Consider the following 10,619-nt stretch of genomic DNA (forward strand, 5'->3'; position numbering starts at 1 on the left):
GTGTGTGTGTGTGTGTGTGTGTGTGTGTGTGTGTGTGTGTGTGTGTGTAGAGGAATCCACCCTTCTTTCAGGAAGCCCAAGGAGAGCTAATGAGTCTCTGGCTACAAGTTCAGAAGAGAGAAAGAGAATGAGGAACAAGCCTCTCTCCCCTAACCCCCTCTTTCAAGCCTTCAAAGCGGAAGCTCTTCCTGATTCAGGTGCTAACTTCCTCTGGCACAATCCCTCTCATTCCTTGGGGATGAGCGTCTCACCAGACACCGCTGGTTATACCAGCACCCTTCCTTCACAAAGGGCCTAAACAGGTCCCTGACTTGAGTATGGAGCCTCCAGAAGGGCCAGGGCACAGGTGCAGATCCTGGAAAGTATCCCAGGACAGCAGATCCAGGGGCTCCTCTAATTACCCCCATTACATTGTTTTTAACTTTGAAGGAAGTATTCTATTCTGGGAAATCAGACTATAAAAAGTACTGTTCTGACTGCTAGTGCCTGTTTTCTACTTCATGCCTGGGAAAGCATTTTTGGTATGTGTGGTTTCGTCCAGGAAGGTTTTAGCATCTCCACTAATCCATCTTCATCTACTGGAAAATATCCAGGTCCTCCATTTTTTTATCCAACGATGTCTCCTTCAATTTTGTTGAAGAAAATGGTTTGGGAGGCAGGGATAACTGTTGGAAAATATGGAATAGTAGAGTCTATGGCTGGCCTGCCCCGAATGTGTGTGATTTTGTCTGACGTGTGGAGATAAGTCAAGTAAGTCCCAGTTAAGATTTTCATGGGGTTCTGCCTGGTGCCAGAATTACAGAGTTTCTGAGTTGGGAGGGGCCTCTGGTCCAACCCATACCCCAAAAAGAAATCCAAGTGCTTTAGGAACTGGGATTTTACTGAGTACAGTAGGTGGAAAAGCAGTGTAGCTAGCCGGGACTTACAGAGTGTTTTAAAATACTATTTCATTTGGTCCTCACATCAACCCTAGGATATAGGCACTGTTATTATCCCCCTTTTAGAGATGAGGAAACTGAGGCAGAAAAAGGTTAAGAATCATATCTCAAACCCTCCAGTCCTTTAATGTGGAAGCTGGTAAATATTGTGTGATGATGACTGCAGCTCCATGATATCTGAATTGTTTCTTTCTAAATATTTGCAACATGGGACCTCTGGAATTGAGTTATAATAATGCTGGGAGATCTCATTTTGTAATCTCTTTCATGATTGGTAGATTCTTTGGATTTCTGTTTCACCTTCTGGTTCTAGGCTTTCAGAGCAGTTTTCCTTGATAATTTCTTGAAATATGATGTCTAAGTTTTTTTCGTTCATGATTTTCAGATAGTCCAATAATTCTTAAATTATCTCTTGCCAATCTATTTTCCAAATCAATTGTTTTTCCAGTGAGATATTTCACATTTTCTTCTCTTTTTTATTCTTTTGATTTTGTTTGATTGTTTCTTGATGCCTCATGGAGTCACAGGCTTTCACTCGCCCAATTCTAATGTTTAAGGAATTATTTTCTTCAGTGAGTTTCTGCAGTGCCTTTTCCATTTGGCTAACTCTGCTTTTTAGGGAATTCTTCTCTTCATTGGATTTTTGTTCCCCTTTTACCATTTTACCTATTCTGTCTTACAAGGTGTTATCTTCTTTAGTATTTTTGTACCTTCATTACCAAGTTATTTACTCTTTTTTCATTAATTTCCTGCTCCCTTTCTTATTTGATTTTTAAAATCTGTTCTGAGCTCTTCAAGGAATTTTTGGGGCTTGAGAGCAATTCATGCTTTTCTTTGAGACTTTGGACTTCATTGTCTTCTTCTGAGTTTGTACTTTGATCATCCCTGTCACCATAGTAACTTTCTAAGGTTAGGATCCTTTTGTGGTTTTTTGCTCATTTTCCCAGGTTATTCCTTGACTTTTGATCTTATATTAAATCTGGGCTCTGCTCCTGGGGTGGAGGGGGCACTGTCCCAAACTTCAGATTTTTTGTGCAGCTAGTTCTGGGGGTGTCTGTAAGCTTTCAGTTCTTCCAAAATGGTATGATCCAAAGATAGGTGTATTTACTACTCTCCTGGCCTGTGCTCTGGTCTGTGTGTGACCAAAAGCACTCTTTTCCACCCTGGAACTGTGACCACAGAGCTGTTCCCCTGTGGCCACAAGCTCTTGTACACTAGTGTTCTTCCTCACTCTGGGACAGTGACCCAGGATGGTGACCTGGATCTGAATATGGGTAACGAAAGAGTGCTGTACCCAGGGGCAGCAAAGGCACCCCTGTAATATTCTTCTGACGGCTTGTCCAACCCCCTCACTATCTGTAGGCTGAGAGCTCTGGAAGCAGTCACAACCACAGCTGATTCAGTCACGCTCAAGCCCTGCTGCTAATTTTCTGGGGCTTCTCCTGTACCAGTACTGGAAAGTCTCTACTCTCCCCCTGGGGTGATAGACCTTTCCCACCAGCCTTCTAAGTTGTCTTAGACTGGAAAGTTGTTTCACCCCATTCTTCTGTGGATTCTGCCACTCCAGAATTTGTTTTGAGGCATTATTTAAAGTTCTTTGGAGGGGAATTTGAAGGAGCTCAGGTGAGTCCCTTGCCTTTTCTCTGCCATCTTGGCTCCACCTTTGTAAAGTGCATTGCAAACTATAAAGTGGTATATAAATGCTAGCTATTGTGATGATTGATCTGACTCGACACTGCTAATATGTCCCAAGTAGGGATTTGAACACAGGATTTGAACAGCTGCAGTCGTTGATCTCTCTAATCACCCCATTACACAGTCCTGACAAAATCATGAGAGCTGTTTTTCCAAAGTAGAAGCCAATGGAGAAAATTCAGTACCTATTTTCTCTGAGATCTCACAAGATTTTTAAAAATATGTTTACTGACAGGAAGGGGGGAATTAGCAACAATGAGAAAATTGGTAGTGTCTCAACCCCAACTCAGCCACCAGAACCAAGAATCAGCTAATTCACAGAAAACTGACAAGCTGCGGGACTGATTGGGACGGTGCTGATGCATCACCCCCGAATATTCCAGTCTGATGCTTCCGTTCACAAGCCATTAGCTTCAGCATGTATATATATGGTTTGATAATCAGCTGTCGTTAACAGATGAGTAAACAACATCATGCCACTTTCAGAAGGAATACACAAACTGAAGAAATGTTGCCAACAACCCCAGAACATTTACCTAGTTTCACTCCAGGGAGGATAAAGAGGAAGGAAAGACTGTAATTTCAGTCATTAAGTCATATTTTCCATCCCTCCTTATCTGAGGTCGCAGGGCTGGAGACAAATTTCTCATTTCACAACAAATGCACCCTGGCCATCCAGCTCATCAGTCAGGAAATGACAAAGGCAAATATTCCTCCTATGACCCTGTCTATAAGATCCAATGAAGGAATCCAACCTGGTCTACACAAATCAGCTCAACTTAGCAAATTTAGTCGTGGACAGAGACAAGCCTAGAGACAAAAAGACCTGGGTTGGACTTGACTCATGCCCACAGTTTTTATTACCTATGTGAACACTGCATATGAGTCACAGTCTCCCTGAGAATTTGCTGCTGCTGTTCATTTGTTTCAGTCGTGTCCACCTTTTTTGTGACCCCATTTGGGGTTTTCTTGACAAAGATACTGGAATGATTTGCCATTTCTTTCTCCAGCTCATTTTACAGACGAGGAAACTGAGGCAAACAGGCTGATGTGACTTACCCAGGGTCACACTTCTAGCGTCTGAGGCCAGATTTGAACTCAGGAAAAATGAGTCTTCCTGATTCTAGGCCCAACATTCCATTCACTGTGCCAACTAGCAACTGAAACTTAGGTAACTCTTGAAGATCTATCTATAAAGTTATAGATAATTGCAAAGCCACAGATTATTGAACTACAAACAGTTCAGAGATATTTCCTTACATAATTCCAAATGGTTTTCCAGGACAGTTGGACTGACAACTCCACTAACAATGTATTAGTGCGTCTATCTCTCCATAGCCCTTCCATCATATATTTTTATGTTTTATCATCTTGCCCAGTTTGAGGAGCATGAGATGAAACAGAAGGGTGTTGTCCTCAAACTGGCCTTAAGGAGTTTATAATCTTATTGGGGGATGGGGTTGGCAAAGAGAAAGAGAGTATACAAAAGGAAGTGTGTTGCAACTTAGAATATAATCAAGGCAGAAAAATGCACAAGAGAGGTAATATAAGAAACATTGGGGGGGGGGCAACTAGGTGGCGCAGTGAATAGAGCACCCGCCTTGGAATCAGGAGGACCTGGGTTCGGATCCAGCCTCAGACACTTAACACAAAAAACTAGCCATGTGACCTTGGGGAAGTCACTTAATCCCAACTGCCCTGCCTTCCCCCTCCAAAAAAAAAAAGAAAAGAAAAGACATATGAGGAGGAAATTGTAAGCTATCAATGATTATAGGAAAATGTTCCAATCACTATTCATAATCAGTTATTATTGTTAAATAATTTGCATATTAGTAATAATGAAAATAAATGCACATTAAAACACTCCTGAGGTTTCATATCATACCCACGAGATTGGCAAAGATGCTAAAAGATGCTTAGTCAGTATTGGAGGGAGTGTGGTAAGTAAAACGCATTAATATGCTATTTGCAGAGCCTGGGATTGGTACAACAGTTCAGGAAAATAATTTGGAATCATTCCAGAAGTCATTGGTCCATTGATCCTACTACTGGCCATACAAGAATTTATGTTGATGAGTGAATAGAGCACCCTGGAGTCAGGAGGACCTAGGTTCAAGTCCAGCCTCAGACACTTAACACAAAACTAGCCATGTGACCTTGGGCAAGTCACTTAACCCCAAATACCCTCCAAAAAAAAGGCAAAAAAAAAAGAATTTATGTTGATGAAAAAAGAAAGGTTACATGTGTACCCAAATAGTCATAGTAGCATTGTTTGTGGAAACAAACCCTGGGAACCAAGTGAGCCAGAAGGATCCTGGCTCCACCCCCAGAAACAGAGAAGTTGGGAAGAAGAGGAGATTTTGGACTCAGTGTCATGGCAGCCCCCTTTCAGGATCAACAAAAGCTGTTGTTTCTCCAGGGCTGTTTTCCAACTTTAAGAGTTTCAGGGACAGTAAAGGTTCCTCAACAAATGCTCCGGGGTGAGGATGAGCTCACGGTCCTTCACAACCCTCAGAATGCACTGATAATCCCATGGAGCCATATCTGCAAGCCTGCAGACTCTGTGTCTGCCCCTCCCACCACTCCTGTCAGTGTCCTCCTGAGAATTTGTCAGGGGGTGGGCGTCCGGTGTTCTGGTTGTCATTCTCACAGCCTCTTGGCCTCATGAGAATGCCACAGGAGGATGTGGCTTGTCCATTGATTATCTCTCATCCTCATCAATGACCAATCCATCTTTTTTTTGTTTGTTTGTTTTGACTCATGTTCCTTTGATGAGACCCTTTTTTTTTGGAGGGGGAGGGCAGGGCAGTTGGGGTTAAGTGACTTGACCGAGGTCACACAGCTAGTGATTGTTAAGTGTCTGAGGCTGGATTTGAACTCAGGTCCTCCTACCTCCAGGATTGGTGCTCTAGTCACTGCACCACTTAGCCGCCCCAAGACCCTTTATTTTTTCCATGTCTCCTTTGCCATTCTTTGTGTCCTGCATTGCTACCTGTTCACACCCACCTCTTTCTGAATGATGCTTAGTTTGAGATTTTTTTCAATTTTTTAACAATTTAATTTAAAATTTCAAGTTCCAAATTCTATCCTTCCATCCCTCTCCTTTCCCCTCCTTGAGACAGCAAGCAACGAGATATAGGTTATACATGTGCAATTGTGTAAAACATTTCCACAGTAGTCATTTTGTACAAGAAGACTTGAACAAAAGAAAAAATGAAAGAAAGTGGAAACAGCCTGCTTCCATCCATATTCGATCAATATCAGTTCTGTCTCTGGAGGTGGATAATTTGCTTCATCATCAGTCCTTTGGGATTGTCTTGAAACATTGTATTGCTGAGAATAGCTAAGTCATCCACAATTTTTCATCAAACACTATTGCTGTTACTATGCACAATGTTCACCTGGTTCCTCTCACTTCATTTTGCATCAGTTCGTGTAAATCTTTCCAAGTTTTTTCTGAAATCATCCTGCTTGTCATTTTTTATGGCACAATAATATTCCATTATAATCATATACCACAACTTGTTTAGCCATTCCCCAATTGATAGGCATTCCTTTGATTTCCAATTCTTAGCCACCACAAAAAGAGCTGCTATAAATATTTTTGTACAAATAGGTCCTTTTCTCTTTTTTGGATACCTTTGGACTATAGGCCTAGTGATACTTTTGCTGGATTAAAGAGTATGCACAGTTTTATAACCTTTTGGATATAGTTCCAAATTGCTCTCTAGAATGGTTGGATCAGTTCGCAACTCCACCAACAATGCATTCATTAGTGTCCCAATTTTCCCACGTCCCTTCTAATGTCCAAGATTTTCCCTTTTTGCCATATTAGACACTCTAGTACTTCAGAGTTGTTTTAATTTGCATTTTTCTAATTAATAGATAGCATTGATTTCTTTGTCTGAAAACTGCCTGTTCATATCTTTTGACCTTTTGTCAACTGGGCAATGACTTGTATTTTTATAAATTTGACTCAGTTCTCTATATATTTGAGAAAAGAGGCTCTTATTGAGTATACTTGTTGCCAAATTTTCCCCCAGTTTTTTGCTTTCCTTATAATTTTGGCTGCATATTGGCTTTGTTTGTGCAAAAGCTTTTTAATTTTATATAATCAAAATTATCTACTTTACATTTTGTAGTGTTCTCCATATCTTCTTCGGTCCTAAATTCTTCCCTTATCCATGAGTCTGACAGATAAATGGTTTCATGTTCTCTCAATTTGCTTATGGCATCACCCTTTATGTATAAAGCATGTACTCATTTTTATCTTATCTTGGTACACAGTGTGAGATGTTGGTCTATACCTAGTTTCTGCCATTCAGTTTGGGATTCTTCAGAGATTGTTTCAAACATCCTTCAAGCATCAAAGGAATCCAGCAATGCCTGAGGACCTTGAAAGAATGAATAGGTGTAAAAGAAATCCCTCAAAATGCTAAAAGGGCTGTACATGAAGAAGGGAGAAAGGATATCCATCTCTGAGAATTTGGGGTCATATGACCTCCATAATGAGGCACTGGAAGATGCTTTAAATGGAGGTGGCCCCTGAGTTCTCACCGCTGTGAATCCTACCAAGCTGAAAAGATTTCCAAGACAGGGCCATCAAGAGACCATGTGGCTGCCCCCCAAGGACCCAAGGAACTCATCCCTGGAAGATTGTTTGGCCTCCCACGGAGGAACTTGGTTTTTGCACAGAGATACTTACAAAGATGAGTCTCCCAAGGGGTCAGGAGAACCACTTTGTGCCATGGAAGGAGAGTTGGACTCGAAGTCAAAAAGTCGGGACTGGGACCCTGGTTCTGCCAATTCATTCATTCAATGAACATTATCAACTAGAAAAATGAGATTGTCGATGGATGCAATCAAGATATCCTCATATTCTCTATATAAACTCTGCGTCTAATGCTAATAAAGATACGGGCTTGAGCCCGCTCTCAGGGAGCTCCCAGTCGAGGAAGGGAAATAAGACACAATCACCCATGACTGGAACACACAACACTTCTGGATGAGCGCATCCATAAGCCATTTCAGAAGAGGAAGGTTAGGAAGGTAACTATTCACTGGGGACATCACAGAAGGCAATGATGCTAGAGAGAGTCTGAAACAACCTCATGCCCTTTTTAAAATATAGAAATATCTCTTTGCTTTGCTTTGCTTTGCTCATGTGCTGTATCCCCTCCCACCTGCCCCCAGCCCATGGAGTGGGGAGCTCCGAAGGCCCAGACTATCTCCTTTCTATCTCCCACTCTCTGCTGCTGTGTCCCACCTGACCCACAAAGAACCCAGGTTCTAGCCTTATCTCTGACACCTACTGGCTCTGTGGCCCCCCTTGTCTCAGACCCCCAGCAATCCCCAGAGACTCTAAGGTTGCAGGGCCGTTCCTCATTTGTATCAAAGAGGAGAAGTGCTTCCTCACTGAGAGTTCCCTACACCTGGACACCTCACCATGGTCCTTTTCCCCTCCCCGCAAAAGTCCTAAGCATCCCACCCAGCTACAGTGGGTCCCCAATAAAAGTCTATTGACTCGAAAAACTTACTGTGTGACCTTGAGCAGGTCACTTGTTCTGTTTAGTTAACTCCTCCATAAAATAAATGGGTTGGAGTGAACATCTCAGGCCCCTGATTCTGAGATTCAGACTATGGTCAGCTTTGGGGGGGGGGGGCTGAGCAGCCAGAGGAACAAAATCACAAATAGCCCCGTTGGTGTAGCCCACCCAGACCAGGCTCCTCACCTTACAAAGGATATTGAGACCCACGCAGGGGGAGAGGCTTACTCCAGGCCACCAAGGCCAGAACTGAGCCTAAATCAGCAACTCTTTTCCTGGCCCTGGAATCTTTGTAAGCGTGAAAATGAAGCAAGTCTTAACTGAATCTTAAACATCAGACAAGGCTGACGGGCTCCCTAGGGTGACCCCCATCGGACATTGAAGCAAAGTAGCCCAACAGGCCTCAGCTCCAAGCTTGTTTGCCTGGCAGTGTGCCACCAACACTCCCTCAGGAAAAGGGCTCCCATCCCTATGCTAGCTCACACGGAAGTGATCAAGATAGAAAACAGAAGGTCTCTTAAGCATCTCTGACTGCTCTGGGTTTAGTCCCTGCCCATCCTACTGATAGCCCATGAAAGCCCAGCCCAGAAGTCTGTAGTCAACCATCCATTTGGGAAGAAAATCATTAAAAAGAAGTCTTAGAGCAGTCCTCTCAATGTCTTGAACCATTCTTGGGTGGCGACATATTGCAGTCCCTCGCACCCACTGCACATTTCTCCATTGACCTTTGGTGAGGCCTTTACTTAAGTTCTTTGGAGACACAACTGTGGGCCTTCCACAGTTTATCGGCACATGGCAGGACCGGAAGAATTTGTTGTTAGGGGGAAAGAGGGGCCATTGTTTCAGGGAGAAGCTGCAGGCTGCACTTTGTAGCTCACTCCCTTCCCCTGGCTCAGCTGTGAGCTCAGCTCCCTGCTAAGGCTCTGTCCAAGTCAGACTTTCAGCCTTCCAGGAAAGAATGGTCTCCAAGCCCTGTAATACCGAGGTGTATTAGGGAGAACCGCTCAGAGGATGACTTCTCACTCTTCTATTTACTATTGGTGTGGCTGGGGGCGAGTCACTTTATTTCCCCATGGGTAAAATGAGGAGGTCAGCTGCCATGGCCTGATAGCCTGGGAGCACCCACCCATACCTAAGTTGGTGATCCTGTGACCTCTGAGGGCCCATCTGGCTTTGTGACCTTGACCTTCAGCTCTTGGGAGAGCGAAGATGGAGAGGGAACAGGGTCTCCTGTTTCTCCCAGGGGATTTAGCAACCCCGAGATAATGACCATTTTGAGGCCTTTGCAACCAGCCCACATGACTTACAAAGTTACCAAGTCTATTTCCACATCACGAACACGCTCCCAGCTTTCCCAGGAGACAGAAATGATTCTCCCTCTGGGAGCCGACAGTCTGCTGTATACAGATGGACTGACTCCCTCCATCTTTATTTTAGGCTGCTCAGAGTGTGTGTGTTCTCTGACAGTCCTGGGTCAAATGTTCATCTTTCATGGTCCCTGTGTGGGGACACATGGTGAGTACTTGAGGAGAGCTTGTGGAGGGAGGGAATGAATGACCCTTCTTCAGCAACTATCCCAAGTGTTGGTTGGGGTCGGTCAGAAATCAAGGAAGGAGAGACACTGCCAGTATTTGGTATCACATCATTTTTAGTTTGATTCACACCAAATCTGAGGGTTGGGGGTTAGGTGGAGAGGGAAGGGCTGTTGTTTTTCTATAGGCTCATCGGAAAATGGTGGAAGCCGCTGATAAAGTAGGTCTTAACATCGAAAATTCCCCCAATAAATTCTTATCCCACATACAAAGCCCCTCATGAGATCGTCATGCAGGCAGATTATGCTCAGAAGGTGAAACAGTTGAGCCTTCTTCATAGCAAAAAAGTAAATAAATACAAGTAACCAAAGTCTTTGAGTCATCTGAAAATGGAGAGATCGAGGGATGGGCAGGAAGGCAGGAGAAGTCCGCAACATGTGCCCAGCAAGAGTTTGGGAGTGAGAAGTACTCTTAAAAATATGACCCAGGAGACTCTATGATTATCCACTGCCAAGAAGGTGCTAGTCCTTATTGGTAGAGGGAATTTCCTCACCTGGGAGTTCTTTCTGCCAATGGAATTAGAAATCTAGTCCCTGTGACCTTTCTATGACACATACGACCATCTAAGGAGATGGACCAGTCATGTGGCAAAAATGAGGGCTGATGACTAGATGAGACTGTTGTACTAGAATTATAGAATGATAGATTTAGAGCTGTAACGACGGCCAATGTCACAAAATCCAACCCTTAGTGGATGAGAAACTTGAGGCTTGGACTGGTAAAATGTTTGACCAAGGTCATTTGGCATATGAGCCTTCCTATATCAAAGACCCAGAGGAAGACCATCACTATGGACATCAGTCATTATTCCTGATTTACTGAAAATTACATAGGGCAGACCTTTAAAG

The sequence above is a fragment of the Petaurus breviceps genome, unplaced genomic scaffold (genome assembly GCF_028583685.1).
Source record: "Petaurus breviceps papuanus isolate PSGF00001 unplaced genomic scaffold, PetGlider_PUasm1.0 490, whole genome shotgun sequence".
NCBI lineage: Eukaryota > Metazoa > Chordata > Mammalia > Diprotodontia > Petauridae > Petaurus > Petaurus breviceps.